The following is a 12,382-nucleotide window of genomic DNA, read 5'->3' as shown; positions in this document are numbered from 1 at the left end:
CACACGCACACGGCCACACAAGCGCCCTTACACACACCCACACGGCCACACTCAGCAGCGCTCTGTATAGGATATCAAATTTCAGTTACCATTTCTTTTAAAAGAATACCGATTTTTGTATTAGTTTAAAAGTACGGTACACCTTGAACCGAAAATGTTGAGCATTTGGAGCGTTCAAAAAATTTTCAGTGCCGCGAAACGTGAGGTCGTCAAAAAGTAAACTTTATAATTTTTATTTCCGTAAAAATTTAAATAAATGCAATTTCTAACAGCTACAGGGACAAATTTTGAAATTGAGGGTAAACCCGTGAAGATACTTTTGTATTACTCATACAAATTATACATTGGATAATAAATATTTAGATGTTAAACTACTCTCTGAAGTTCTGAAACTGATGAATATATTAAAACATGGTTATTAGGTATAATCTTCCGAATATGAATACTTGAGAGAATTTCAAATTTACATTTATTTCAATAAATTAGTCTTAGTGTGGCACCTATGGGAAAATTTAAGATAATTCATGACAAGAACGAAAACGTTCCAAGTGAATTACTAATGCATAGCATCAAAAATGCGCCTGTAAACAACAATACTCATTAGAAGGATTGCACTCAGAAGGGTGGCATTGTTTGTGAAAAATACAAAGGTGGTATTTTAAATACAGGAAGGGGTTTAAAGGGCGTTTTGTTATAGGTGATGGCTTATATTGCAGCTATGATTGGATTGCATCAAGTAATTGCGCTGAGGTGATAGATTAGATAGAACAGAGATGTGTCATTCCGAATCCATCAACTCTTTATCGACAGTGAATACATAATTGTTTGTAAATAAACGATGACTGGGGTTCCACCGAATTAGGCCCAAACCTGAAACACAAATCTATTAGCACAAGAAAACGATTTAAAGAGCTGCGCATTTGTCCATGGTCATGCTTTGCCGTCCCGTTAAAACTATTACAACCAAACAAAATATCGCGATCGAGGTTCAATGTTAACACGGGGGGTTTATTTCCGTGGTGAAAAATTTCCTAATAGAATGAGATTGGGGGTTATTTTTCGAGGGGGGGGGGGGGGGGGGGTGGTGTATTTCCTAAGCCTGAAAAAAATAGCTTAGAGATTGCCGAAATAGCTGTGAAACAGATTTACATGTAAATCTGTTTCGCGGCTGATGTAAATATTGGTAGCAACAGCCACAGAATTGAGTTGATGCAGTCGCCAACCTCTTTTAAGATTAAAACGTTTTCAAACTAAGAAGTTCTTTCCAAAAAGTTTGGTCATTTTGGTCCTCATGCTTTATTAAAATTTACCTTTAAATGGAATAGGTTAGAGTGATCTCAAGTGACCCAAATGAAGTTAGAAGTCATTTAGAGAATGGGGTACGTCAGTTATGATGAGAAAACTTATCACAGTTCAGCTTAAAGCTCCCAGCCAAATACTTTAAGAAATAACGTCATGCACATAAAAATAGCAAAAGAGCTGTGAAATAGCGGCATAAAACAACAAAAAAACTATTCGAAGGTCGGCGTGAAAAAAAATGTAAAACTAAAAAGAGCTTCAGACGAAACAAAAACGCAGCTGGCAGATTACCAGAAAATAGCCGCAACAGCTTTGTAGATATAAAGTCTCAAAAAGATAGTCAAAGAAACAGACCAAAATAGAAACTTCTTTTCATTAAATGCTGAGATGTTATGTTTTGATTAAATCTGTTCAACTTATTGCTGCTTCTATTAGTTGCCCTCCAATACCCTTCAATTAGAGTGACACGCTCCCATTTGACCTTATCTATTTGAACTAAAGTAAAGCAAAGTAAATTTCAGGATGTCATTTTTGAGAGTGAGGTAAGTCACGTGACCAAAATTTTTATCACGCGAATGAACAAAAAACTCTCCACTAAGATTAAAAAATGCCGTCACGCACGCAATTCAGTTGAAATTACATGGACGAATGAACAAAATGCAGATTTGCAGTGATTTCGACATCTGGTCGTAACAAAAATCTTGACAAGGGAATAAAAATCAAGAAACGGCCAATAATAGCCTCAGCTATCATTTTGCTCATATTAAAACATAGCTGGCAGATTGCCACAAAATAGCCGCAATATCTTCGTAGATCTGCAGGCTAAAACGAAAAGTAAAAAAGACAGACCAAAAAACAGTCTTTTTATTGATGGCTGATACGTTATATTTTGATTAAAAATCTGTAAGTTTTTGCTGACTCTACTAGCCGCTCTCAAACAACCTTCATTTAGAGTGACACAAACCATTTGACCTTATCTCTTTGCATTAAAGTAAACAAAAGTCAATTTCAAACTAAAGAAGTCATTTTTGAGAGTGAGGTAAGTCAAGTGTGACCAAAAATTTTATCGCGCGAAAGAACAAAAAAAAACTCGCTCCATTAAGAGCGAAAAATGACGTCACGCAAGCACTTCAGTTGAAATTGCATGAACGAATGAAGAAAAAGCAGATTTGAAGTGGTTGTGATGTCATATGGTCGCAACAAAAATTTTGATGACGAAATAAAAAAACATAGCAGGACAAGTCCTGAGATACAATTCAAAGAATTTTCATTGACTATACAAAACACTATACCTAGAACGAACTATGAGTAAATTGCGGAAACACTTCTAAAATATCAGATCAACAAATATATATAAAACCAATGTGAAAATGCCGCATGTGAACAAAAACCACTATCCCTTTGGTTCAATGAAAAAACTAGGCCTAGAATGGACTATGAACGGATTGGGAAAACCATTTAGAAGAAACTCCGATCCAAAAAATCGAAAAAACAGTAAAAATCAAAGTGAAATTGTCGCATGTGAACAAAAAACCACAGGCGAGAAAGCGAAATTTTGTTCAAACACCGTTTTCTTACTCGTTTTTAAAATTAGAGCGAAAAATTTGCACGCCGCAAAACCACTCGCTTTTTCGCTCCATTTCCTGTTTCGGTGCTACCAAAATCACTACTCAGATTTGACTTCAAAAATCATGAAAATGTGTGAACAGATCTTAAAAAAAACATAGCCGGAAGAATTCCGGAAGCGACTCGAAGCGTCAAAACTTCACTAACAACACCGTAATTGCAGCGGAAGCCACTACCTTCTGTATTAAACCATTAATTCACTACCTCTCCAGGTCTGCTCTAAAATTGGTGAAACTTAAACCACTGTCACCAAGAGAAACGAAAAGCAGCAAAATTTTATATTATTGAAAACGTTTGGTAACGTTAAAAAAAAGAAATAATTAAGGTGGTCAAGAAAATGATAGTCTGAAAAAGCTGACAGGTTTATCAATTGCCCTCAAACAATTCATGATTCTAATCTGAAAAAGATCGTGAAAGCAAACGGCAGATAATAATCTTAGAAACTAAGTTTCAAAACAGAAAGCTCAAATTTAGGAATCAGAAAACACCTATAATTACGCTTGTAATCACTGCAATTAAGACAAAAAACATCACACACCTGTTCCTTGTTGTACATATGCCAGACAACATGATTTCATACTAATTCAAAAATTAAATTGATCATAGAAAAGACATAGGCAGCAGAAGAATATTCAAAGGCAGAAACTAGGTGAAATTAATTCCAAGGCAGGAAGAAAGTTGCAGTAAATAGTCATAGGTGGAAATTTTGGAAAAAGCTTGCAATCAAACTCTAAGTACTGCCTAATGTTGAACGAAATCAATTGCAAACCAAAGAAACAACGAAAATCTAAGAAAAAGCTGAAATCATTCATTTTAAACAACCAAAAAAATCAATATAACGAAAATAAATGTAGATGCCAGTACAAAGATAGAATGATACTAACTAGAATGTTAACAATGTGGGCACAATGAAAGGAACACCGTAACAAAAAGACATTCTTGATTTTTGAAAGTTAAAAATCAATTTAAAAAATTCAAGAAAAACGATTACATTTCATTGTTCAGCATTCAAGACATAGAAAAGATAACTAGTCATCCGATACAAAAATCTATCCTCTTGAAGAGAACAAAAAAATATGAAAAAACAGAATTAGTAAATACGAAACATTGAAACATTTTGCAAAAAAATGGTCAAAAAACTTTCAAGACTGCATTTATGAAAAAGTTTTAACTGTTTTTCAAAACTTAACGCCAAACAATAATTGAATTTCAATTGAAACGAGATAAAAGTCCATCGTGTTGCACAGAAAGGCTATTTCTTTCAATTACAACCAAAATACAAACAAAAAACAGACGAAAATCGAAAAAAAACTACCAAAATCGTATTAGCATATGTACAATTTTATAAAAATTACATCGAGGGAGAAAGAGGCGTTGAGTATATGAATTATCAAAGAAAAGTTGCCATATTAACTGATTTTTGACAAAAAGACGGTTAAAAGATCCAAAAATGAAGAAATTAATTGAAGAAAAGCCAAAAACTAACTGAAAAATCAAGAAATATGTGCCAATTTTTAACTTGAAACGCATTTTCAGGCTCTGCAAAACACTGTGGCATCAATTTCCGAGGTCGACATTTCAATATAATATCGAATAAACTTTATTTCTACAAGAAACCAAATTAAAAGCAAAAAAATTGGGCCATTTAGACGAAAAAACGGCAAAAGACGGTTATCTATATGTGCCATTCAGTCAAAAACTACTTTTCAAAGTCAAAAAGTCATTCACTAAACGCAGCGCATGATCAAAAAACTTCTCCCGCTTAGCGAAAATCTGTTCACCAAGACAGCTTCTCTCACTTTCGCTTTTAGGTCAAAATGACAAATCTACTTCCTGTAAAAAAAACCGGAAGAAAACCAATACTCCTCTTCGAGTCGTAAAACGACAGCGCCCCAATACAATTCAAATTCTTTGAATTGTAAAAAAACCAAGAGAAGGCCAATAATAGCCCCAGCTATCGCCGTGCGGCTACTAACAAAAACCAAGATCACCGCTTTATAGCTAAGCTCTGTCTAAAGCTTCGCAGCTATAATAAGATTTTAAAAGCCCTCCACTTACACCGAGCTCAACGTTCTCGTAAAAACTATTGGCTCAAAAATCTCGATAGCTCAGCTTCCAAAGTCAGAATTAAAAATTAAAAGAGTACTACCAACTAACCCGGAGCGTATAATCCCACGAGCCTGTCATCAGAGCGCATCCATCGGGCGAAACTCCCAAACAGGAGACCCGGTTGTCATGTCCGAACAGAATGGCGATGCGAGACCCCTTCAAAGTGTCCCATACGTTCACTGTATAGTCGTTGTACCCAGCAAACAATACCCGACCTAAGAAACAACATTTTTAGATCAAATGAAAACGGCTTTAAATTAGATGCACAATTAAAGTGACCTAGACTGTTGATGAAAACGTTTGCAGTTGTTTCTTTTAGTGAATATTATATTCTTAATATTATTACTACACTGAGTACACACACTCATAAAACTATTTTCGACGCATTACTATATTTTGTTGAGGAATCTAAATACAAACAACTTTGACAGAATAGTGCGATAAACTCTTCTGAAAAAAAGCTGATATATTTCACGTTATTTTTCACTCGCGTAAATTTTGCTTTTATGCTCACAGGAAACCGCGTGGACAGCCACATTTTCAACGGGTGATTGGAGATTCCTATGAATAGAAGGTCACAGTACATGCAACTTTCGTCAACTTGCCTTCAACAATTTTTGTTAATTGAATATATATACATAGCTTAACATACCCGCAAGATTGACCAAAAATAGCCGCCATTGATTCCCATAACCCCGATTGGGATTGAATGAACGAAAATATTAAGAAAAAATTGGGTTCCAAAAAATATTTGTGATTTGATTGGATTTTAATTGTATATTTTGATTGAACAAATATTTTGAGTGATTTCATAGTTATGAGACATAAAAAGGATTAGCATCAATACTAATGAACATTAGATCTGGAAACAAAGACTAAATAAAACAATGTTCAAGAACTGGTCTTCATGGGTTGATTTCCGTTTCCGTTTTGATTTCATCATTCGATGCTGACTCCGTTCAATTTGGAATGCTAAAAAAGATTTTCCACAAAAAGTTGAACAAGCTTTGACGCAGTAAAACCACAAGAGGAAGAATTTCGAAGCGTCGGACATTCCCAAACGATAAAAACCGCATTTCAGCCGAAATATTTAATTCTGGAACAAAAAAAGTCAATGCAACAAAACCAATCTTTTTGACCTGGTTAAAAATTTGTCTTTACGAGAAAAAGTTTAGCATTGATATAATTGCAGCAAGCAAAAATAAAGACAATTACAACGCCATTCAGAAACAAAAAAAATGAGATAACTCAATCTTAAGACAAAATTTTATGACAATATCCGATATAATTATGGATACATATTGATTAAAAAAATTACTGCGTCACATACCTAAAACCGCATCAGATCAGCCAAAAAGCAGAAGAAACAGATTAAAACTCAAAAGTGGCACATTGCCAAAAATAACTACAATACCTTTGTAGACCTGCAGTCTCAAAAATTGGAATATGACCGAAAAAAAAAGATTACATCATTCTTTTTCACTAATAAAGGAGATCACACTCTAATCTCTAATTTAAAAGAGATGGGGTAACGTATGTATTTGGACCATTAGCTTCCTTCAAATAGAGTAACGTACTCAGTTCACCTGATATCGTTCGGTTGAAAAAAAAAACAAATGTCTCCTGCGAGTGCGGAAAGTTATCTTAGAGTGTGCTAAAACCGGGTTTTATGTGACTTGCATGCACGGGGTTATGGGTGCAATGAGGCGGAGGAGCTGGACGGGGCGGGGAGAGACTGGGAGGTGGAATGAAAGGCTAAAAACCGCACTTCACCTCATAACTTCAACAGATTCGCCGAATCCGTTTTTTTAGAGTGTGCTAAAACCGAAGAGTGGGGGTTTTATGTGACTTGCATGCACGGGGTTATGGGTGCAATGAGGCGGAGGAGCTGGACGGGGCGGGGAGAGACTGGGAGGTGGAATGAAAGGCTAAAAACCGCACTTCACCTCATAACTTCAACAGATTCGCTGAATCCGTTTTTTTTTCAGGACAAACAGTCTGATGGTCAGAAGATAAATTATCAAACAAAAAAATGCATTAAAAAGATCAGCGGGAAAAACTCTACAAACGTCGTATGAAAGCAACTAAAAAACCTTGTAGTGTAGATGAACAAATTTAGAAAAGAAAAGCACAACAGAAAAGAAACTGGGAAAAGCAAAGCCTAATTTTTAAACCAAACGATACTATATACACTCGTAAAAAAGAATCCATTCAAAGATCCAAAAACACGAAAATTACTGAAAATAATATCCAGAAAATCAGAAATGTAAAACTAAAAAGAGCTTCAGACGAAACAAAAACGCAGCTGGCAGATTACCAGAAAATAGCCGCAACAGCTTTGTAGATATAAAGTCTCAAAAAGATAGTCAAAGAAACAGACCAAAATAGAAACTTCTTTTCATTAAATGCTGAGATGTTAAGTTTTGACTAAATCTGTTCAACTCATTGCTGTTTCCATTAGCTGCCCTCCAATACCCTTCAATTAGAGTGTCACGCTCCAATTTGACCTTATCTATTTGAACTAAAGTAAAGAAAAGTCAATTTTAGGATGTCATTTTTGAGAGTGAGGTAAGTCACGTGTGACCAAAATTTTTAGCACACGAATGAACAAAAAAACACTCTCCACTAAGAGGAAAACAAGCCGTCACGCATGCAATTCAGTTGAAATTACAAACGAATGAAAAAAAAGGCATATTTGCAGTGATTTTGACATCTGGTCGTAACAAAAATCTTGACAAGGGAATAAAACTCAGGAGACGGCCACTAATAGCCTCATCTATCACTTTGCTGATATTAAAACATAGCTGGCAGGTTGCCAGAAAATAGCCGCAATAGCTTCGTAGATCTGCAGGCTAAAAAGAAAAAAAAAGACAGACCAAAAAACGGTCTTTTTATTGATGGCTGATATGTTATATTTTGATTAAAAATCTGTAAGTTTTTGCTGCCTCTACTAGCCGCTCTCAAACAACCTTCATTTAGAGTGACACACACCAATTTGACCTTATCTCTTTGCATTAAAGTAAACAAAAGTGAATTTCAAACTGAGGAAGTCATTTTTGAGAGTGAGGTAAGTCAAGTGTGACCAAAAATTTAATCACGCGATTGAACAAAAAAACTCGCTCCACTAAGAGCGAAAAATGACGTCACGCACGCACTTCAGTTGAAATTGCATGAACGAATGAAGAAAAAGCCGATTTTAAGTGGTTGTGATGTCATATGGTCGCAACAAAAATTTTGACGACGAAATAAAAAAACATAGCAGGACAAGTCCTGAGATACAATTCAAAGAATTTTCATTGACTATACAAAACAATATACCAAGAACGAACTATGAGTAAATTGCGAAAACCATTTCTAAAACATCAGATCAACAAATATATATATATATAAAAAAACAGAAAATCAATGTCAAAATGCCTCATGTGAACAAAAAACCAGCGAGAAATGGAAATTTGGTTCAAACAAAAAACTAGGCCTATAATGAACTATGAATGGATTGGGAAAACCATTTAGAAAAAAATTCGATCCCAAAAATCGAAAAAACGGTAAAAATCGAAGTGAAATTGCCGCATGTGAACAAAAAATCACTAGCCGCATGTGAACAAGAAATCACTGCCGCATGTGAACAAAAAATCACTAGCAAAAAATCACTCGTTTTTTCGCTCCATTTCCTGTTTCGGCGTGACCAAAATCACTACTCCAATTTGATTTCAAAATCATGAAAATGTGTGAACAGATCTTAAAAAAAGACAGCGCCCCAATACAATTCAAATTCTTTGAATTGTAAAAAACAGAGCGCACCAATAAATTCAAATTCTTTGAATTGTAAAAAAATAGGAGCGCTATAATAGCCGGCTGAGAAGATGAGGGCGGCTTTTAATAACATGAGAAAATCCAATCCTGATAAAAAATGATAGAATACTTAATAAAATTTACGCACACGTTGCGACTCCGAAAAAACTATTGGTAATATAACCAGCTCATAATCAAAAAGCACGGCCATTTGATATAAACAAACAGAAGCGGTACATAACAGAAGACCAAAGGGAAAGCAAGAAAAACACCAAAATATCCATACAAAACAAACTGCGACTTCCAATCAATTTTCTGAGAACAGCCTTCTGAGAAATTTTTCTGCTCAATCAGTGGCCCACCCAGTTCCTGTCAGAGCCACAATAAGCAAAATGAAGCAAACAATAAAAAACCTGAAAGAAATTCGAATTTGGCATCGTTTTTTCAGAAGTCATGTAGAATAGCGGGAACCACATATGAAATAACTTATTTTAAATAGTGAACACGAGAAACTGCTGCAAAAAGCTTTAAAGCAAAAGTATCCGGAAAAAAAGACAAAATGAGCCCAAATTTGATTAAATGCATTCTAATTAAGTGAACAAAATAATCAAGAAAACTGCAACCAAAGATCAGCCTAAGCACTAGAAAAACAAGTTTCAACCAACGAAATCTGCAAATGCTATAGGAGGCAAAAAGGGAAAAGGGCGGAAAACTCTCTGACAATGCAAAATGACAAAAATAGCCTAACATCTATGTGCCAAAAAGGGATGAAAATGCTTCCAAATACACTTACCAGGCCCGATCCTAGCTGGCAGATTGCCACAAAAGAGCCCCGCAATAACATTGTAGACCTCCAGTTTCAAAAAACAAAGTCATAGAACGAGACCAAAAATCTTTTACTAAATGCTGAGACGTTATATTTGATTAAGAACTTAATCAACTTATTGTTGCTTCGATCAGCTGCTCTCATATAAACTTCAATCAGAGTTACACACGCTCACTTGACCTTATCTCTTTGAATAAAAGTAAAGAAAGGTCAATTTAAGACGTAGGAAGTCAATTTAGAGAGTCAGGTAAGACACGCGTGACCAGAAACTTAATCACTAGAAAAAAAAACTCGTTTCAATAAGAGTGACAAGAGACGTCACGCACTCAATTCAGTTGAAATTTCATGAATGAGCGAACAAAAAGCAGATTTGATAATGATGTGAGGTCATATGTTCGTAACAAAAATCTAGCCGACGAAAGAACCCAAGTGAAGGCCAATAATAGCCCCAGCCAGCTGCCTGCTGCTATTAATAAAGGAGATAAACGCCTTTGACGAATAATATCCAGTTAGAATTAACATAGCTACCATATTTCCAGAAACCAGCCTCAATAGCTCCGTAGGTCTGCAGTTCCAAAAAAGAACACACCAAAGAAAACTTTTTTTAAATAAATGCTCAAATGATAAAATTTGTTTAGGAATCTCTTTAAATTATTGCTGCTTCTATTAGCTGCTCTCAATTACCCTTCAATTAGAGTGACACGCACTAACTTGACCTTATCTCTGACTTAAAGTACAGAAAAGTCAATTTCAGAGTAAGGAAGTCATTTATTAGAGTGACCAACCAAACATTTAAGCACGCTAAAGAACAAAAAATTCTGCACTAAGATTGAAAAGTGAGTTTACGTACGCAATTCAGTTGAACTTGCACAAACGAATGAAAAGCTGGTTTGAAGTGATAGTGACGTCATATGTTTGTAACAAAAAGCATGTTGACGAAATTTAAAAAAATAGCCGGACAAGTTTTGACGTATAATTTGATGAAATTTCATTGCCTACAAAAATACTAGACCTAGAACGGACTATGGGTGAATTGGGAGAAGAATTTCTAAAAAAAATCAGAAAAAAATAAAAAAAAGAAAATCACTGTCAAAATGACACACGTGAACAAAAAACCACTAGCGAGAAATGGAAACTTGGTTCAAACAAAAAACTAGGCCTAGAGTGAACTATGATAGGATTGGGGAAAACCATTTAGAAAAAAATCCTATCCGAAAAATAGAAATAACGGTATAAGTCGAAGTGAAATTGCCGCATGTGAACAAAAAACAGCTAGCGAGAAAGCGAATTTTTGTTCCAACAACGTTTTCTCACTCTATTTTAAATTTAGAGCGAATAAAACGCACGCCGCAAAAGCACTCGCTTTTCCGCTCCATTTCCTGTTTCGACGTGACCAAAATAACAACTGCAAATTGACTTCAGAAATCATAAAGATGTGTGAACAGATCTTGAAAAAACATAACAAGACAAGTCCTGACGTACAATTCGAAGACTTTTCATTGACTAAACAGAAAACTAGACATAGGACTGACTAAGAGTGAATTGGTAAAAACAATTTCGAACAAAATCAAACAATAAAAAAAACGGAAAATAAACGGCAAAATGCCGCATGTGAACAAAAAACCAGCGAGAAATGGAAATATGATTCAAACAAAAAACTAGGCCTAGAATGAACTATGAATGGTCTGGGAAAACCATAAAAAAATTCCAATCGTAAAAATCGAAAAAAACAGTAAAAATCAAAGTGAAATAGCCGCATGTGAACAAAAAACCACTAGCGAGAAACTGAAATTTTGTTCAAACACCGTTTTCTCACTCGTTTTTAAAATTTAAAATAAGAGCAAAAAAATTTACGCCGCAAAACCACTCGGTTTTTCGCTCCACTTCCTGTTTCGGCGTGACCAAAATCACTACTCCAATTTGACTTCAAAAATCATGAAAATATGTGAAGTCTAAAAAAAGACAGTGCCCCAAAAGAATTCAAATTCTTCAAATTGTAAAAACAAAGACAGGGCCCCAAAACAATTCAAATACTCTGAATTGTAAAAAAAAAACCAAGAGAAGGCCAACAATAACATCAGGAATCACTTTACGGTTATTTATAGAACCGCTTTCGAAAAACGTCAAGTGATCAAAAAAATTCTCAGCGCAACATTTTTCACACCTAGTCTTCTCGCTCTCTCGTACAATGATGCATGAACAAAAATCTCTAACCTCTTTCTCTCTATCGCACCGCTTTCCACTTTTGAATTTTGTTCAGCAGATTGATCTAACCACTTGTTTTCACGGTACACAATGATTTTCTACATAAATTAAGAACCAAACTACTGATTGAAAACATTATATTCCCATAAATCATCCAGTCGTAAAAACAACGCCAATACAATTCAAATTCCTTGAAAAAATAGAGCGGCTAAATAGCCTTTGCGAGGCTCATGGCGGCTAAAAAAAACTACAACTGATTTCAAACCAAATTTTGAAGAATATTGTCGATATTTTTATGCAAAACTGAATAAGTATTGCCGGACGACAAGCATTAAAACAGAAATAGCCACTCTTACAAAAACAAAATACCTGTGTGAGACCATAGGACAAGCATACCAATCGCACAATGCCTGCCAAACAGAAGAAGTTTCATAAAATAAGAACATAACCGACTAACGTCGGGAGAATTGCTCTCAAACGACCGGCGTGCGGTTGGCTTCGTCAAAAGCTAGCCACCGTTTAGTG

General features: G+C 35.2%; 1 long non-coding RNA gene across 1 annotated transcript; it reads right to left on the bottom strand.

The window, feature by feature from the left end:
- Positions 1-217: 217 nt before the first annotated feature.
- On the bottom strand, positions 218-5,338 carry LOC142358254 (uncharacterized). Its single transcript, XR_012761784.1, has 2 exons — positions 5,083-5,338; positions 218-870 (listed from the first exon to the last, which is right to left on the bottom strand). It is a non-coding gene; the product is annotated as an uncharacterized LOC142358254 (long non-coding RNA).
- Positions 5,339-12,382: the final 7,044 nt, after the last annotated feature.

This window comes from Convolutriloba macropyga, unplaced genomic scaffold (genome assembly GCF_964194025.1).
Source record: "Convolutriloba macropyga unplaced genomic scaffold, txConMacr16.3 SCAFFOLD_5645, whole genome shotgun sequence".
NCBI classification, from domain to species: Eukaryota; Metazoa; Xenacoelomorpha; order Acoela; family Convolutidae; genus Convolutriloba; species Convolutriloba macropyga.
This window is presented reverse-complemented; position numbering and strand designations above follow the sequence as displayed.